At 36.8% G+C, this 20,274-nt stretch overlaps 1 protein-coding gene across 1 annotated transcript in view; it reads left to right on the top strand.

The window, feature by feature from the left end:
• The first annotated feature begins 19,103 nt into the window (after positions 1 to 19,103).
• Positions 19,104 to 20,274, top strand: part of rflna (refilin A) — a 14,896-nt gene continuing 13,725 nt past the window's right edge. Inside the window, exons 1-2 of the mRNA XM_016485451.1 lie at positions 19,104 to 19,352; positions 20,160 to 20,273. The gene's annotated coding sequence lies outside the window, so the exon portion shown is untranslated. The remainder of the gene's footprint in view (positions 19,353 to 20,159; position 20,274) is intronic.

The following is a 20,274-nucleotide window of genomic DNA, read 5'->3' as shown; positions in this document are numbered from 1 at the left end:
ACCACTGATTTCTAGTTGTGTCCTCTTTTGGAAGGCCAAACAAAGTAGTTTCGCTTTCACAGCGAAACACACACGGTGGGCTAGAGTGAGCGTAGGCCGGTGGCTTGAGTGAGCGGCGGTGGGTGGGCTAGAGTGAGTGTAGGCCGGTGGCTAGAGTGAGCGGCGGCGGGTGGGCTAGAGTGAGCGTAGGCCGGCGGCTTGAGTGATCCACAGCACGAAGTTGATGTATTTCCTAAGCGACAAGCACGGATCAGCTCCAGGAATGATGAAGCGGGTATCGTCCTCTTTTGGAAGACCAAACAAAGTAGTTTCGCTTTCACAACGAATCACACAGCGCCTTCACGACATGGTGGCAGCAACAATACTACAGCGAGAATAAAAGTTACGCCTTCTTTCTTTGCGTGAACATTTGAGCGGCATTATGCAAATCTTCCCACATCGTGACGTAGATGTGGGGGCGTATTAGAACGAGCCGTTTTAGGTAGGCGTGGTTGACTCTTAACTTTTATAAAGAATATCTCTTTGGATTTGAGACTTTAGTCTTTGCAACTTTACAGATCTTCTTTATGTACCAAGAGCTTGTAACACTTCAAAGAGAAAGAAAAAATTGAAATCGCATCATATGACCCCTTTAAAACATTGCATGCACAGGAAGGAAACATAAACTATTGACCCACTTTTTTATTTCATGCACATCCATGAAAGGTTCAATAAAACACCTCCATCATGGCTGCAAAACTCTGGAGCGCACCAGAGCCGGACCACCTCAGGAGATAAATGCTACCACTTAGGGTTTGGAGCGCTTTGGATAAAACCAGCGGATCTCATGCCACCGTCCACAAAAATGCCTGCTCTGGATCCAGATGACAGAGTAGAACATGCCTAAAGGAGAAAAGCAGATGGTCTCAGGCTTCAAGAGAAAACATCTCCAGCGCAGACAAAGTTGATCCTGCATTTAGAGAACAGCAGAGGCCGTCTTTAAGGAGGGCCTCACAAATACCCACCAGCATGCATGGCTTTCATAAATACTGAAATCCGGTGCAAATGTGTTGTCTTGGGCAATGAAACTCTGCTATCACACATCAGAATGTGAAAACAACACACTGAGGCAGGCACGTGCACAGGTAGGGCTCAACCTGTGCAGAGCACATGCCCTTTTTGTCCTTCCACTCCGAAGTGCACTTTTTTTTTTTCTTTTTTTTTTGTTCTTCTTCAATAAATCAATGCTATTGGTCACCCTTTACGTCTGTCTGTTTTACAAATATATTTAGCGAATGAAAGGTATTAAAAAGAGTTTGTGACTAAATCTTGTTGGATCCGCTCAAACTGTCAGTCAAACCTCATAACTCCACCCCCTGTCTTGACTGACTGAGTGCAGTGAACTGAAGTTCAGAAAAAAGGGGGGGGGGGGGGCCCTTTTTCAGTTTCAGCACATGCCCCTCAAAAGGTCTGTGCACGGCCCTGCACTGAGGTGAATGAAGGTAAAGACATGAGATCTCCAGCAAATCACTGTTGTTGGTGCTGTCTTTATGTATACGGTAAAACCTAATTATTTAAGGATTGCCAGGTTGAAGAGGCTCGAAATCAACCTTTCATATTGGAAATAAGATTTGTTTCCCTACTAGACATCAATGAGATTAAATGGAGAGCAAATGGAGATTCTTCTGAGAAAAAGACCCCAATAACCATTGTGAAGAAGTGCACTTAATTGTTCTGACTGTTGACTTGTAGTGTACTTTAGAACTTAAAGAGAGTAGAGTTTTATGATTGAGTTTCGCGCTTTTTAACACGCTTAAAGGGTTAGTTCACCCAAAAATGAAAAATAGCCTGTTTTACTCACCCTCGAGACATCCTAGGTGTATATGACTTTCTTCTTTCAGACGAATCCAATCGGAGTTATATTAAAAATTGTCCTGGCTATTCCAAGCGTTATCATTGCAGTGGGTGGGTGTTTCTGTTCAACGGTCCACAAGACGTCAAATAAAGCGTGCGCATCCATAATAAAACGTGCCTCACACCGCTCCGGGGGGTGAATAAAGGCCTCCTGTAGCGAATCCATGCGTTTTCGTAAGAAAAATATCCATATTTCAAATGTAATAAACACATTTCTCTCACTTCTGCTGACTGTCGTATGCAGAAGCGTTCCGGAGGATGACGTAGGACGTATGCGCAGCGTGCGTGCCTCTGAGATACGCTAGTCTCACGAGTTTGTTTATAGGAGCAAAGGAAGCAAAGTTTCCTTACTTTAGCAAAGGAAAACCAGTCTCCTCTTGGCTTATACTGAAATCCTCCGACATTTTTCTTTACAAATCCTTGGTTTGTACTTCTAATTCGTGACCAGCGTTTTGTTTTGTTGTCTCTCCGCATTCGTCACTAATCACGCAACGCTGACGTGCTACTGCTTCCTCGTATGACAGATGGCGGAAGTGATAGAAAAGTGTTTATTACTTTTGAAATATGGATATTTTTCTTACAAAAACGCATGGATTCGCCTTTATTCACCCCCCGGAGCAGTGTGTGGCACGTTTTATTATGGATGCACGCGCTTTATTTGACTTCTTCGTTTGGATTGGATTCGTCTCAAAGAAGAAAGTCATATACACCTAGGATGTAAAATTTCATTTGTCTAATTTTCATTCTTGGGTGAACTAACCCTTTAAGTACACTTTTAAAAAGTGCTCTTTGTAATAATGTCAAATTAATGTCAAGATAACACTTTAGAACATTTTCAATTATTAAATAAATCATGCTTTAATTATTTTAACATAATAACACTCACTGAGTTAAAATTTTAACTGCAGTGTTATTTGATATTACATTTACAGTAATATATTTTAACTGTACTAAATTACAACTTCATTATTATAAATGCTTTATTATAATTACTATATACTAAGCCTATACTTTTTAGTTTACCATAAATGCTTGTTAGAACATTTGGCAGTACACTTTAACCACATTTCAAAGACAATAAAAGTAATTTATTATAATTATATAATATACGTATAATTTTATATTTAATACAAAATCAAACTAGAATGCATTTTTGTTTAAATGATAATAACATGCAGTTAAGTTTCCAAAAATCTAATATTCAAATTGATATAATATTGGAAGTAATATTTCTACAGTAAGTACTATAAAAAGTGTACAAAATGCAGAGATCTCAATATATGCTTAAACTTTTCTCATCAAATTCTCCCAAGACCAAATTATCTGAGCTTTGCTATCTATATTAATTTAATAGCCCTATACACTATTGTACATGCACAATTATCTAATTTGGGTCTATTTTTATTTGCCTTAAGGAGAAACATCTGGGGCAACCCATTTAAAACATAACTGAGGGCTCAATTAAGTTTCCTGAGTTACGAAAGAGCAACCTTTGAGCAATAAAACATTCATTTGGTTGGATAGGATAAATCAATGTCTGTGTAACTAATGTTTCTGCTAAATATATATTTAACAGCTTAACTATCCTAAATAATGTCTTGACAGTCAGTAAGCAAAGCAGGCGCTGCATCTCAAAAGACCTCAGATGAATCCACATACAAGTTCCTTGGGCAAAACACAGACCTCAATCAAACACAATACAGCTCTGACATGCATAATGAAAATGAGCTGCATGTGGTTTAGCAATCGTTTGAGACTGGGTACAATCCAGGGGGCTTTGTATTTGAGAAAGACTGTTGGTGAAGACGCTGAACTCCATATGCAGGGCAGAGATAATTATAATGTTCTCTTGATAATTAATGGTTAACATAGACTGCTGACACTGCAGAGAGTAAATCTGTCACCCAAACTCTCTTAATACACACACAAGGCGCTGTGACTAACAAGTTCCAATTGATGTCACAACAGCGGAAAGCAACTTTGGATGAGAGACACAGATGCATCATAAATATTGAAGATAAGTTTAATGACGCACGTGTCTGTTTGAGAACAGATGACACTTTTACATCAGTCTGGTTTCTCTTTTACCACCTCGCTCTCTCACACTCTTTTATTGGTCTGTTTGAGTGTTTACATAGGCATCTGTCAGATTAAGTATCAAATATAAAATTTTTGGCCAAGATTACATTCAAAGATAGAATGGAAATGGAAAGCATTGAGGTAATTATTAGACCAATTCAAGGAAAATTCTAAATGATTTAAGGGAAATATTCATCTTGTTTGGTAATTCATTCACTTGTAGTTTTTTAAACTGTTTTTCCAGTGAAAACAAGTCTTGTTGGGCGAGAGAGTGAAAGAGAGATGGATTAGAGAGATGACTTTGAAAACCCAAGTCTCAGTCCTTTATCAGCCAAAAAGAACCATACACTATATACTGCGGTGCGTTGCCAAAACTAGCATGCTAAATTCATTAACACAAAGTCTTAGAGAGGAGATGCTCGCGGCTAGTTGCATTTAAACAGTCAACTTTAATTCTGCTTAACATAAAACTTGGGAAGCGGTACAAAATCTCCTCCCCTCCTTTTCTGATGGCATTTCAACTCTCTTTTCTTCTCTTTCCACCCTCCCTCTCTCTCTCACTTTCTTTTCTTTTTTTGAGGGATAATAAATAGCTATGAAAATGAATCTTGAAAATGGAGTGACTGGCAGAGAACAGAGGGTAAAAGAATAGGAAAATAAATTAAAAAGTACTCTCCAACTCAAACAGGGCAGAAGTTCAAAGGCAGAGAGGCCGTACGCGTCGCTATATATGCTGGCAAACTTTATTGCTAGCACATGTCGTGCTGCTATTATGCTCTTCCTCAACTGGTTACCCAGAGGCCTGTATATATGTAATTGCATAAAAATATTATCACAGAAGTGCAGAATGATCTGAGCTGGTCAAACAGGGGAAGAGACCTAAAAAATTGGTCTTCGTCGTCTGTTTAAACATTCCAGTCATCCGCAGAGAAGTATTCTGGCTTTCAGAAAAACACATTCAGGAAATCATTTTCAGTGTCATTGCAGTTTTTCAAGACATTTAAATGTCTGTCATTGTTGCTAAATGTTCGCAAATACTTAGATTTATTGGTGCTCATTATTCCAAACAAATAAATAAAGTGTGACCACTTTTCAAAATCCAATAAATTCCTGAAATATAAAATCAAGTCTGATTGACTAGATTTTGAAAAATTGTTGTATTTTATTTATATTTTTTATTGTTGGTTGCTAATATTGTCCTTTTTTTTTAGCTGTTACTTTGAGTCCCACATCAGTGTCCAAATACACAACACCATTGACCAGTATAATGTACAAGAAAGTTGTATGAAAGAGACTTCTAGTAGAATACCTACTACTGGAATTAAAAACAAAATGCATTCATTAGATAACTCTGACAAACAACATGCCAACGGATAACACTAACTATATAAATCCTGCTAATGTAAATGAGTTAATCCATTATTGTGGGTAATTAATCAAAAAGAATTTTATTAATTAATAAATGAATACAATTGTTTGTGTGTGTGTGTGTGTGTGTGTGTGTGTGTGTGTGTGTGTGTGACCCTGGACCACAAAACCACTCTTAAGTGTCCATTTTTCAAAATTGAGATTTATAGGTCAACTGAAAGCTGAATAAATAAGCTTCCATTGATGTATGGTTTGTTAGGATAGGACAATATTTGGCCGAGATACAACTATTTAAAAATCTGGAATCTGAGGGTGCAAAAATATCAAAATATTGATAAAATCGCCTTTAAAGTTGTCCAAATTAAGTCCTTAGCAATGCATATTACTAATCAAAAATTAAACTTTGATATATCTACGGTAGGAAATTTACAAAATATCTTCATGGAACATGATCTTTACTTAATATCCTAATGATTTTTGGCATAAAAGAAAAATCTATAATTTTGACCCATACAATGTATTTTTGGCTATTGCTACAAATATACCCCAGCGACTTAAGACTGGTTTTGTGGTCCAGGGTCACATATATACATATATATCTTTTTTTTATTTCTTTATTTTTTTTTTTTCAGAAAATCAGTTTCAGTGTCATTGCAGTTTTGCAAGAGTTTTAAATGTCTGTAATTTTTGCTAAATTTTTCGCAAATGCTTAGATTGATTGGTTCTCATTATTCCAAACAAATAAAGTACTTTTCAAAATCCAATCAGTTCCAATCAATATTAATATATGGCCTTTACAGCTCATTCTCACAACAACTATTCATGAAAGCTTGGGCTTCATCTCAAAGCGGTCTATTACTCACTGCTTTGGACACAGTCTATACATGCAAAGTTGCAAAGGGACAATCACATGAACATTAAGTGCTGTTTTAAACACAAACTATAATCAACTTCACAAAAAAAAAAAAAAACCCAGAGAAATTGGGCCTGCGCATTACAATCTCGCCTCTCATTGTCCAAATGGACAGTGCCAATTGCAAACTGTGCGTGTTGGAAATTGGGCATGTTAAGTACATTTTATGGTGGTTATTTAATAATAACCCACAATTTAGGAAACTAATAGTCCAAATTTGGATAGCATATCTACTGTACTGTTAGCTTGTGTTTGACGGTCGCCGTGATTTTGCCAAGTAAGACATGTTCCTGGATCAACATCTTTTGTTGATCCTGGATCAACATTACTGTCCAAAAATACAGACTTAACCCAATCCCTACCCCTAAACCTAACCTTACCCATAATTTATTCCTAAAATCAGTGGGAAATGATAGCTGATTAACAAGGGTGTAGAAGCACCTAATCCTGATTGTAAGCCTAAAACTGACATTTCCTGAAAAGTTATCTCTCAATTCTGATTGGTTGATTGGAATGATGTTCCTGGATCAACAAGGATGTTGATCCAGGAACATGTTGTACTTGGTGAAATCACGCTCACCGTGTTTGACCATGACTGAATCAGTAAAGTATCACATGGATTACAATGAACATTAACTAGATTTTACCTTACTGTAAACATTCTTTTTATACAAAAAAAAAACGTATTTTCCAGTAAAACAAGTGCTTTCTGTGAAAGATTTTATTTAATTATTAGGCCTATTAATATTACTTGAAAGGTTTAAATGTAAAGGAAAAGTTCACCCAAAAATAAAAATTTGCTGAAAATGTACTCATTCTCAGGCCATCCAAAATATAGATGAGTTTGTTTCTTCATTGCCATCAGAATATGAGTACAAACAGCTGATAAAAACATATAACATATAACACCATAATCCACAAGTAATCCACATGACTCCAGTACATCAATAAACATTTTTTTTTTAAAGAATCAAATCAATCATTACGGTATTTTAAATTTAAACCATTGGTTCAAGCCATAATCCATAATGCAGTGAAAAAGTCCATCCACTGTTGTTCTCTCACATCAAAATCCACCAACAGAACGGTTTAGAACGGTTTTTGGATGGTTTTCACTTGCAAACAGTACTTGATTTGTGCTTATTTCTCTCCTGATTCAGACAAGACGACTTTTTCACTGGAGAAAGCAATATTATGGACACATATTTTAGCTGGAAGCAACAGTTAAAAACATCTTAATAATAGATTTGTTTATTACAAACCCACAGCATTTTGCTTTACAAGGCGTTAATTGATTGGCTGGAGTCATGCGGATTGCTTGTGGATTATTGTGACGTCTCATTCGGACGGCACCCATCCACTGCAGATGATCTATTGGTGAGCAAGTGATGTAATGCTAAATTTCTCCAAATACATTCAATGAAGAAAAATTTTTTTTTGGATGAACTACTCTTTTAAAAGAAGTGGCCATTGTGGTAAGAAAATTAAGTAAGCAAGTCTTATATCATGTAAAATTTAAATGTAATTGTATTTTCAGGAAGTTTATGTCTATTGACTGGAAAACAGAAAGAAAAAAATAAAGAAAAACACTCTTTGTAGTGTCTTTTTTGAATGTTCTGTAGGATCTCTGTAAATTGCATTCAAGATTGCCCAACTTTTGTTACTGTTTTTTTTTTCGCCTCCTAATATAGTGACCAACTTCACATGCGAGTGAGAACAGAACAGTGTGAGACTTACTGAGGCACTAAAGTCTCGTCTGACTCACCCGACACAAACAAAACACCACCGAACTGCTCCACACTAAAATTAGGAGTGAGATCTCTCAGCAAGCACACATTGTTTATGGAGTTGTCTGAAAGTCTTCTACATTCTGTCCCTGAGTAAGCAGCACACACCCGATACAGTTACACAGCCTTTAATTAACAACGGCCTCACTGAAACTGCAACTCCACACTTGTGATCAGAAACTGCTGTTTAAGTGATAAGATGGAGAGTGTGTGGATGTAAATGTATTTGGAGAAATGGAGTCTGTATGTGTGTGTCCTTAAGTGTTCATTTCCTATTTGAATGAATGTGTGTGTTAACAGAATGGATCCTATATTGCAGGTTTGTGCAAGTCTGCATCTGCCTGCAGTGTGAAGCACCAGGAGTGTTGAGCAATAGCACGTCTGCACATTTACAGGTTTTTTTTTTTTCTAGCTTCTCTCTGTCTTTTCCTTGGCCTGTGGGTGAAGACCGACATAAACACTTCCCGCACCCTCCACCCAATCACTAGACCTGATGGGAAAAGAGCGAATCATGGATTAGCCTTTCTAGTTGAAGAACAACCTTAACCACAGCAAACAGAAATCCAGCTCACCTCTCAGATAACATCTAGTAACCCCAATAACTTTCTCTATTATGAAATATCTGGCTAATCATCAGAAACTGTGAATTGACAAAGAACAGTAGAAATCAAGAATTTAATCACATATTTTATAGTTAATTGGTTTAAGATTTAGGGAGGAATAAATGTGATAGGATGATTCATCAAATATGGTTTTACAATTTAAAACTTTTACTTATCTCACTAGAAGGTGTTGGCCCATTTGTAGTCACTAAATTATTTAGCTTCTTATTTACATGCAGTTAATGTCAAGTGTGCTGCATCACCATTGTTGCCTCAAATCGTCAACTCTTACTTCAGACCGCTGCAAATTGAGTTGTGAATACCAAATTAGTAATACTTGAGATTTGAAGAAAAAATTTTTTTTATGATCTGGTCTGCAGGATTTCTTGAAGCCAGTTCATCATAAAATATAAACACACCTAACATATGCATTTAAGGGCTAGAAATAGCATTTTAACTTACCATAATTAGAATGATTTCTGAAGGATCATGTGACACCGAAGACTGGAGTAATGATGCTAAAAATTGACCTTTGCCATCATAGGAATACGTTACATTTTAAAATATAATAAAATAGAAATGGTTATTTTAAATTGTAAAAATACTTTACAATATTACTGATTTTACTGTATTTTTGATCAAAGAAACACCCTCATGAGCAAATGAGACATCTTACAAAAATATTTTCAAAAATCTTACTGACCTCAAACTTTTGAATAGGCCAGAACATGTTTTATTTGTGAAAAACAATGTGGTTGTTCTGAACAGTTATTAATTAAGCATGTTATACATTTGTTTCCCACAACTGTGAGTTAGTTTAAATATATTAACATTGCCTTTCAACAGCATAATAAATACCTGTGCAAATGCACTGTATGCTGTTTGGATCTGGTTTCTATGTGTAGTAACCACTCTAGCAAATTTAGCCATATATAATTGATTTTAAATGCCATGAGGGGTCAGGGCGTCCAGCGTAGCAGGGACTGTGGGGGTGTCCTGTAATCCAATGCCTGAATGGTAATGGAGATGAACCCAAAGAAAGTGTTCAGTGAATATGAACAGCCTGGTGTAACATTCATCCTCTGTCAGATGGGAGAATATGTGGGGAATGTGCTTTTGCTTCATGTTAGAACATGGCAAAATTACCCTAAGAAACTCAACCAAAGGAGCAACCTTTCCAAAAATGAACCTACAGATCACTGTCACAGAAAATCCACTGACGGGAATTCACGAACTGTTCACACACCTTATCTAAAAGCAAACACACTAAAAAGTTAAACACCACAAATTCTACACATTTTACAGCTCCTCCCATCATTTGTTTTAGAAAAAGGAAGAAAGAAGAACAAAGAATGATAACATGAGGTTGCGCGTTTAAGGCTGCAAGATGACAATGCCGCAATAACATCCCGTTGTTAACACACTGCACACATTGCAGTATCACCTCGTTGCAGGTTAAGGGTTGAAATGGAAGTGAACGAACGAGCTTCTGCTTTTTCTCTCTGCACATAAACAGTCCTGTCTCTCAAATGTTCTGTTTACTTCCCTGCTGTCCTCTTCTTCTTCCTCCTTCACTCTCTCAGAGGAATGTGCTTCACCTGACCTTAACCTCACCCCAACTCCACACACACACACAGAGGGGAATTCCTCCCACGGTTGGAGATAAAGCAGAGTCCACTCTAAACATGGGTGGCCTGCACTTGTCACTATGCTCCTTCAGGCCATTACGTTAATTTAGAGAGAAAAGAGGCTCTAAATGCAGGAGAAACACGTCCATCTGCACTGAAACCAGACACACAAGTATATTCACACAAAGATCTGCCACAGACCATCACAAATTTTTTTTTAAGTATTCATAATGTATATTTTTAAATTAAATTATTAAATTAAATTACATTTGTGACAATGCAAAATGTTTGTGCGCACCTTTCAGCATTATAAAATATACTCATATACTTCACAGACATAAGTGTGCCTTCACAGGCATGAGATCAAGAAATGTCAAATGCCAGATTCAAACTAACAATGTCTAGATAAGCTATAATAGTCAATGCAATAACTATGGAAGCCTGTTTCCACTCAAAAAATACATAATAAAAATAAAAAGTAATTGCAACTTTTTATCTCACAATTCTAACTTTTTTTTCGCAAAATTGTGAAATATAAACTCACAATCCCGAGTTTATAACTCAACATTTACTCGAAATTGAGTGTTTATATCTCACAATTCCGACGTAATTACTTGCAATTGCGTGTTATAAAGTCTGAATTGCGAGACATAAAAAAGTCATAATTACGAGTTTTTTCTCGCAATTTTGAGTTATAGCATTTCTTATCGCAATTCTCAGGATTGCGAGTTTGTATCTCTCAATTCTGACTTTATAATTCGCAATTCTGAGAAAAAGGGTCAAAATTGCAAGTTTGTATCTCGCAATTCTGACTTTATAACTCACTATCAAAAAAAAAAAAGTGAGTTTGTGTCATGTAATTCTGAGAAAAAAAATTGTGAAGATTCAGAATTGTGAGATAAAAAGCCGTCATTACTTTTTTTAATGTTTTATTCAGTGGCAGAAACAGGCTTCCATAACTGACTGCCAAAGCATTTCTCCAACAAATTTTTCATTCAATTTATCTTTTTCTTCTTTGCACTTCATTTTAATTGTGTTGTGCTGTGACAAAATATTTTTTTAAGAATTAATAAAACAAACTGCTAATACTTACTGTTGTTTGTGGTGGTGTTTTCCTGCCAAAATGATATAACTTCCTAAAGGATAATGTTATTTGGGAAGTGTCATTGTAAGTTAAAGGGAAAGTTAAAGTCAGGAAGTGATACTGAGGATGCAGGAAAGATTATAAATAAATTAGCAATTTAAAAAAAATATATATTCAAATCTAATTGTTAGAAAGGAAAAAAAAAAGAATGTTTCTTAATAAATTCACTAATAAAGTAGGAGCAACAGGGACATGACGCAAATGGCAACATCCACCCAAACCAATTTACAAAATGTTATGCTGATCATATTGAAGATTAAAAATGTGAGTTTAAAGGTGACATATCATGAAAATCTGACTTTTCCAGGTTTTAAGTGCTATAATCAGGTCCCTGGTGCATCTACCAACCAAGGAAACGTGAAAAAGATTAACCCAGTAACTTTGTTTTGGTAAGCCTTTTTCTGCAAGCGTCTGAGAAAACGAGCGCGTCTGATTTCGCTCCCTTGGTGACGTGGCAAAGGGATCTCATTATAATATTACCGCCCCTTAATCTGTAAATTTCCACCCACGGCACCGTTATTTTGATTTCGCAAGCGACAACGGTGTACCAGCTCTAATGCCATGGCGAAAGTTTGAGCAAAACATGCTAACTGTTCTGTCTTTGGCTGCACAGACGAGCACAGAACAATATTTAGAGGGCCAGCCTCAGAGGAGACGAGAGAGCAGTGGATTTATTGATGTATTTAGGCTCCTGTATATTGCTGCTGCCACACAGATCCTTATATCTGAAGTTTAAACTCATATGATTTAAAACGCATGATTTCAACGCGATAAACATGATAATCAAGAACCAAAACAGATGTTTTTAGCAGGTACGAGCTGTAATGGTGCAGCTCTATTCTGGAAAAGGGGGCGGGGAGCAGCAGCTCATTTGCATTTAAAGACACAGGCCCGAAAAACAGCTTGTTTCTGCTTCCACTCAAAATAGGCATTTTCAAAATTATATAATAAATGATCTGTGGAGTATTTTGAGCTGAAACTTCACAGACACATTCTGGGGACACCAGAGACTTATATTACATATTGTAAAAAGGGGCATAATATGTCACCTTTAATATTTTATCCAATATATTAAGGTATATTAATGATGAAGGCATGAAAATGCATTGCATAACAGAAACGACCCCTCCACATGTCAGCTGTTGACATGCAGTGTGTTTGAGTGTGAGATATTTGGATGTGGAACAACAGCATGTTTTGAACACAACAGATAAGACTCCTCACACAACCTTTACAATGGCCCTGTCCTTATTGTTTTATGATAGGTGTGTGTGAGGGAGGGAGAACGTGTATTGATGTGAGAGAAAAGGGATTTGAAGAGGGAAACTCAAACAAGCCAGGCTGCTCTTATCTCCCTCTCGCTAGGCCTGTACACCAAAGGCTTTGCTCTCTCTTTCCGCTTACACTCCAACAGTTTATTTGTTCCTTTCCCCACACCATCCTCCCATGTTTAAACATCACTCAGGCCACTGACGCACTTCCCACCTTATCAATAACACCAACCTGTTCCTTTCTTTCTCCCTTCAAGTTGTTAAAAAATATACTTAGCTTACTTAGAAAAATCCTAGAATGGATCTTAAGGAGAAATGTGTGCGTTTTATGTTGTGACATGCTATTTTCTTATTTAGTTAATTTAATCATACAAATGGCCAGCTTAAATCTGTATGACAGCTTACAAAATAAAGCATAATCGATCACAAGCGGATGTGAGCAGGAGCAATGAGGGAGGGAGCATCAAATGAATTTGCCAATAACCAATGCAAACATGTTCAGTTTCACACGTACACATGCAGACAAAGTAGAGGAGTGTGAGACACAGCGCTCGCACGCTGCGTGAATGCCACAGGAAGTAGTAATTGGTGGAGAAGAGGACAACAGGTGAGCAAGTTGATTACAGATCTGTGTAGATGACTTGGTAGCATGCAATCCTTGCTCTCATGCGCACACACACACACAGCTGTGTCACCTAAGGCTATGTGTGTTTACTCACTATCAATCCCAGCTTTAGTAAAAATCCCAGCTTTAGTATAAATGTTTGTTCTTAAAAGTGGGAGATTTTCAATAATAAATTAAAATCTAAGGCAGGACAGAGATAACTTGTAATGCTAAATAAATGCAACGCCCACTAGTATGCTAATGCACAATGCACTCATTGTGGATGTATAATTATTATTTTTTTTAATGTTTTTTGAGTCAAGTACAAATGTTTTCCTTGTATAATTTTAGTATTATGGTTGTAACTGTATTTATAATCAATTAAATACAATAAATCATACATCATTGTAAACATTTAAAATCAGTAATCTCGCCATCAGGTCTCTCCAACAGATTCTGACAGCTGTTTTAAAAATATATAAATTTTAAATATTTATATTATATTATATTAAGCCATTTTGCACATTTTTACATGAGGTTTTTATTACATTATTATATAAAATTATTTATTAATATTTTATTTTATATAAGACTTTTACATATTTTACATTATATTATATATTATTCATAGTTTTATATTTAATATTTCATAAGTTGTTTTACATATTTCACATTACATTCATATTATATTATTAAAAATGTTATATTTTATATTGTTTACATATTTTGATATTACGTTTTATTAGGCCAGTTAAATGAAGTAAATTAATGTTTAATGACTGCTATGTCTAAGATGTTTGTTATATTATATTATTATAATTTTATAATATTTTATATTAAGCCATTTTGCACATTTTTACATTAAGTTTTTATTATATTACATTTTATTATGTAAGCTAAATTAAGTAAATGAACGTGTAATGACTGCTATGTCAAAGATGCTCGAGTAAATGAGCAAAAACCAAAAAATATCGCTGCTTTCCCTGCAGAAATTACCAAAAGAGTTGTTCCTTTGTGAACTGGGAAAATAGGAACAAAGGAGACAAACTGATCAAGAAATGGGGAATGAGTTAAAGCTAGAGAGAGAGAGAGCGAGAGTGTTTTGATGTGAGAGGAGCGGTGGAGACCCGTTTCTCAGCAGAGGGTCTCCAGACATTGAAACCAGATGCAGTTGTGCAGTCATGAGCCTGAACGTGTGTGCACTCAAAGGGGTTGCCCGAGATATATTTAGAAACTCCAAACGCCATCCATCAATCCGACAGCTTCAGATTAAGCACTTGATGTAACCTAACATTGGGGCCTGCTCCAACTTTCCCCTCTTTCTCTTCCTCTCTTTCTGTCTATCTCTGTCTGTTTCGTTCTCTGTACCACACGCAGTCACAGAGAGCTGAGAAAACTCCCCCTGTCTGGGACAGGCTCTAAACCGCACTGTCAGCACACTGTCTGCTTCAAATAGACTTTATGAGAAAAACAAACACCTGAAAGATCAGCTATGTCCAGCATACACTGTGTCCATGAGCAACATGATGTGATGAAACTAATATGCTGATTTGGTGCTCAAGAAACATTTCTTATTTCTAATTTCGCTGCTTCATATTTTTGTGGAAACTGTTTCTTTGATGAATAGAAAGTTCAAAAGAACAGCATTTATTTGAAATAGAATTTTTGGTAACATTGTAAAAGTCTTTACTGTCACGTTTGATCAGTTTGAATTAATGTAATGTATTTATTTATTTATTTAACTTTGATAGATATGCTGTCTGGAACAAGTCGTTTGTATTTTGGCACAGTTTACACACCAGGGGCATGTTGCATAGACTACTTTAGGATGGCTCATAACTTTTTTTTTAATGTCAACAAAATACAGGTTATACTGATTATCCCTTACTGGGAAAAAACAACAACATATTACTTTACTTATATACTGTATTTAACTGAAGTCACACGCATGTTTGTAACTGGTTGCCTGTAAACAAGGGTGGCTCATCTTATCCTGTGTTTCATTTTACCCTCCTTACAAAGCAACACAATATACAGTGTGTAGCATGCAGAAAAAAATGATGCAATCTTAAAGGGTTAGTTTACCCAAAAATGAAAATTAGACTGTGTTTTACTCACCCCCGAGGCATCCTAGGTGTATATGACTTTCTTCTTTCAGACGAATCCAGTCGGAGTTATATTAAAAATTGTCCTGGCTATTCCAAGCTCAATCATTGCAGTCAGCGGGTGTTGCAGTGCTTCAGTCCAAAAGAAGTGAAATAAAAAGCGCCCATCCATAATAAAAAGTGTCTCACACGGCTCCGGGGGGTGAACAAAGGCCTTCTGTAGCGAATCGATGCGTTTTTGTAAGAAAAATATCCATATTCAAAACGTAATAATCACTTTAATCTAGCTTGCGCCAACAGTCCTTCACGGAAGCAGCTCCTTGAGTAAAACACAGCCTAATTTCATTTTTGGGTGAACTAACCCTTTAATTATGCTTAATCAATTACAATCAACTATTATGATCAATTAAGCTGTCAAACATATAATTTATGACAAAAACAGTCACTTAAAAGAACATTTATGACCATTATAACTGATGCTGTTTGGGTGCAGTGCAATAGAATGGGAGCGTTGTTGCCTCACAGTGTTAGTATCAATGCCACAGAGTGTGTGTGTGTGTGTGTGTGTGTATGTATATGTGTGATAGAAATAGTCTTTTTCTTTGAGCGAGCAACCCTGGCCTCATTAAGACTTGTTTATGTAGGGAGCTATTCCAGAAAACTGAGGTTTATTTGTGTGTATGATTGACTGAAGGTGAAGCTCAGGTGAGCGTTTTTTCCTCTGAAAATGTAAACCAAACATGAAGTTTAGAAAGATGCATTGTATATGCACAAACTCTCTCACTCAAAAACCATTGAAACCCATGCACACACCTGGACTTGGACCGTCCTCTTCACAGCTGGTTTGGCAATGTGCATGTGTGTGAACGCATGAGGTTGTCAGGTTTCACTGCAGTATTATCAGTGCCAACAGGTGTGAAGACTGGAGAAGGATGTGTGTTATTGCTTAGTACAACGACACGTGCGTATGTGTGTGTGTATGCTCAGAAAGTCCCGTTCCACTTCCCAACGCACTCACGTCTAATACAGTAAACATTATTTTTTTTCTTTCCGACGCACACACACACTACACTTGGAGTGTCTGTCTGGTTTTGAGATGGAGGGAGGGAGTAAAACCACACAATGTCTGAAAGGGTCATCACTTAACTATTTACAAACACACCATTTCAGACAGGGAATATGAATCACTACAGTGAGTCAGTACAACGTTCGACAAATGCATGAGTTTGCGTGTGTGAAGGAAGTGGGAGAGAGAGTGAGAGATCCTTCTCATACAGTGGACTCTTTGTATATTGGAGTGAATGAAGATCCTCTGTGCAAACACACAGTATATAGTGCATAAAACAGTCCACACCATCTGTATCTTTCATAATTCACAGTTAAATAGTTATAATAATATTCATATCTTATTATAATATCCTTTTTTGATAAAATAATATAAGGAAAAACATATTTATGGATCCAAGCATCAAAGGTTTATTCATATTTATGATGGTGATTCTTCGTCCTTAAATTTGTCTGGACATCATAAACAGTAAAGTGCCTAGATATCAGATTTGTTATAATGATCTCAAGACACTATAATAAGCAAACTCACATTTTCACAAATGTATTGGTCATGTTATTTTTTTTTTTCTGTCTTAAATTTTCCACCGTTTTGATTATTCGAAAAAACATCCTTTTCAGTAGTCCTAGACAATTATGTTTGTATAATGTAGACTCCCTTCTGAGGAAAAACTTTTTCAAAGAAGTTTGATTCATAAAGCTGTTCATCATGAAAGTCTTCATGAATGTTTTTGACATTTTGAAGACACACACAAAACTTTAAGTTAACTTAAGAATGTTGAAATTCACCAGTATTTTGTGTCATATTTGAAAATTGAGGTCAATTGAGGTCTCTTTCCAATGTGCTTGGGCCCTGATAATTGCCGTTTCCGGCTACATTTGAAATTCACATTTCTACATGCAGGTGTGTGTGTGAATGACAGAAAGAGTTCTGGGTTTCTGGGAAGTGCACTCTAACACTTATGTGCCATGAAGGCACCTTTGTTTGGCAAAATCCCATTCAAACAATAAATGCTTTGCTGTGATTCCTGGCAATTTGCCGAGGTAAAGCCAGAAAACTGCTGAACCATCAAAGCCTCAATCAGTTCTCTGGACGTGTTTCATGATTGTGTGCGTGTACGCACGTGTTTCTGTGTTTGAACCAGTCATCTATCTTTCCTCGGAATCACTGAATAACTCTTCTTCAGGTTCAAACAAACAGCACGTCTGTAAACGACTGCCAGATTCTCCCCTTGCTTTTATCTGGTTTTACTGCCAGCACTGTTATGTTCTTTCTTTGTTTTTCTGTCAGACTGTCATATATGTGTGTGTAAGTGTTTTTGGAAGTTTGGTAGTGATGCCTTGAAGAGTGGAAGTGCCCACCCTTACTCCACCCAGGCTTGAAATACAACTACACACCAGCCAGAGCTTTGAGACATGCTCCTTCACACTCACACAGCTTGGCTTAGACTAGGCTTCTGCATAGTTTCTGACTAGGTAAATGCCGAGACATTAGAGTTGCCAACGGTCCCACAAAATACAGGATCAGAAACACAGATATCTTTTACATTAGCTGTGTGACAGCCCCATTAACTGCTGCTATGTTACAGTGATGCTATGCACAAGGATCAAGGAAGACCAAGGGAAAACCGCTAACTTTAATCTGCTGACTTTTGGATGAACTGTTTTTGATTAGCAAAATTGTGCAAGACAAAGACAATCCATGCATATTCAGTCATGTATTTCATTGTTGCACATTTTTCACTGGATTTACTGCTGTTTATAAAAATACAAAGTACTTAGAAATCCAATGAAATGCATTAAATTCAAAACATTTAAAAGTTGAACTGAATGTTAATTTTAAAATGTTTATGAACACACTTCTCTAGTGTATGCAAATGAACAATCATGTGAACAATCAAAGTGCATCTCAAAAGCATTTTGGCAATTAATTCTGTTGAGTAGCCTAGTGAATGTTTTTATACACAAACAGTAGTCTGCATAGCAATCATGCACTGTGTCGCAGCATTTCATTTTTTATTTCCATTATGGTCAGTTATCACTAATTATCAAATATCAAATGGCATATGTGGTATAAAGAAACGGCAGGTGTCCTCTGCTGAAGTGGCGGTTTATTCGGGACACTCCCTGTTTCATGAGGTGTGTCCCTGTTAGGCTGACTGACTTAAAATGAAGTGTCCTCAATGTCTTTCTTAGCAGCTCATGGTTCTCAACAGAGTTGCATTACATTACAGAGAATGAAAGCTGTATCTCTGCCAAAAACCTGGTCACCCTAATTTTCAAAAGTGTGACACTAATCCCACAGTAACCCAATACACTTTCTCAAGAGCTGAGGCCAATTAAGCCCACGAGTTCTTCAGAAATCACTGAGGTTCATTCCACTCTTTATTTCAGAAACAGAAATCGATACTAAATAATTTTGAAATGTGTAAATTGATTTACACAAATGTTTTATACAAAAGCTCGCGGTTTGCTCTACACCCCTTTTTTTGGGGGCTAAACACTAAACGTTTTGCTCAAATGTAGGTCAGAACTGTCAAATGCAGTGCTCCCCCTGCTGGCCGGCGCTGGTAACACAGCATCGCCTCGGCGGCTCTGGATTGGCTCCAGGCGCTTAAAGACTGGAGGTCAGTGTGCGCGAGGCTGCTGCCAGAGACACTTCTGCGCTTCCAGAAGGGCAAGAGACGCACAGAAGACACCGGCGCTAATGAGCTGGGGACTATTGTGAGACTTTGCATGTTTTTGGTATCCTTCTCGCACTTTTAAACTGTTTGCGAGGAAGCCATCGCGTCTGTTGTGGATTTAACTTTTTTTCTGAGATCATGAACTAAAGTGTTATGCGCTGAACTCTTCATTCACGGAGTTTTAACCGGCGGGATTTCTACATTTAAAGGTAACAAAAAAACTCTTTAAGGCATATTTTCCTCCTTCATATAGTCTGAATGTATAATAGAGTGCATTAAGTGTGATTTTTGTTTGTCTTTTAATTAAATAAGTCCAACTCGTGTATGTATTATCCGGTAACGCGCACGTTTGGGAACATATTCGGCGGTTTCGAAACCTAATGAGCTGCCTGCCTAGGCGGTATTTTGGCATCATGTGCGCGTTTGAACGTTCTAGCTGAGATTACTGTTTGAACGCGCGTATGATGCCTAAACTGCTGTCTAGATAGGCAGCACACTAGGTTTTAAGACAGCCATTATTTATTGCAAATATTTTAGTAATTATAATTAATTACAGCATTTTTTGTAAAATAGGTAGACCAGGTCTAGTTGTCACAGTAGTCTCAGTAAACATAAGGTTTTGTGTGTTTCTCATATAAATGTAAGCTCGGGGCAAGTTGTCACATTATATTGGTATATACAAATATTATTTATATAATAATAGTATTTTGGTGGCAAAAACAATAGTTTGAAAGACTGTTTTACTTTACTTCTTAGTTTCATTACGGTTTTAATTTAGCTAAAAACCTATAATAGACTGTTTAATCACAGAATCTGCTGTGACAACTTACCCCATAGAGTGTGACAGTGTGTCTTGCATTATATAGACAAGACCTAAATGTTTGTGTCTATATAGAAATTGACTCCTACCATAAGACATATAAGTGGAATCAGAACTGATAGTGAATTGATAGTGAACTTGAGTGACAACAAGCCCCATTCTCCCATATAACATGTATTGTAATTTTACATTTTAGGCATCTATTGGGACACCAGGACTCCATCTGCGTCTCTGATATGGGACTTTAGGTTTATATCTCTCATATCATCTTTCCTGGAGTGAATTCGGCTGGTTCAAAACATTTACGCTCT

This window comes from Sinocyclocheilus anshuiensis, unplaced genomic scaffold, assembly GCF_001515605.1.
Source record: "Sinocyclocheilus anshuiensis isolate Anshui unplaced genomic scaffold, SAMN03320099.WGS_v1.1 scaffold213, whole genome shotgun sequence".
In the NCBI taxonomy this organism is placed as follows: Eukaryota; Metazoa; Chordata; class Actinopteri; order Cypriniformes; family Cyprinidae; genus Sinocyclocheilus; species Sinocyclocheilus anshuiensis.
This window is presented reverse-complemented; position numbering and strand designations above follow the sequence as displayed.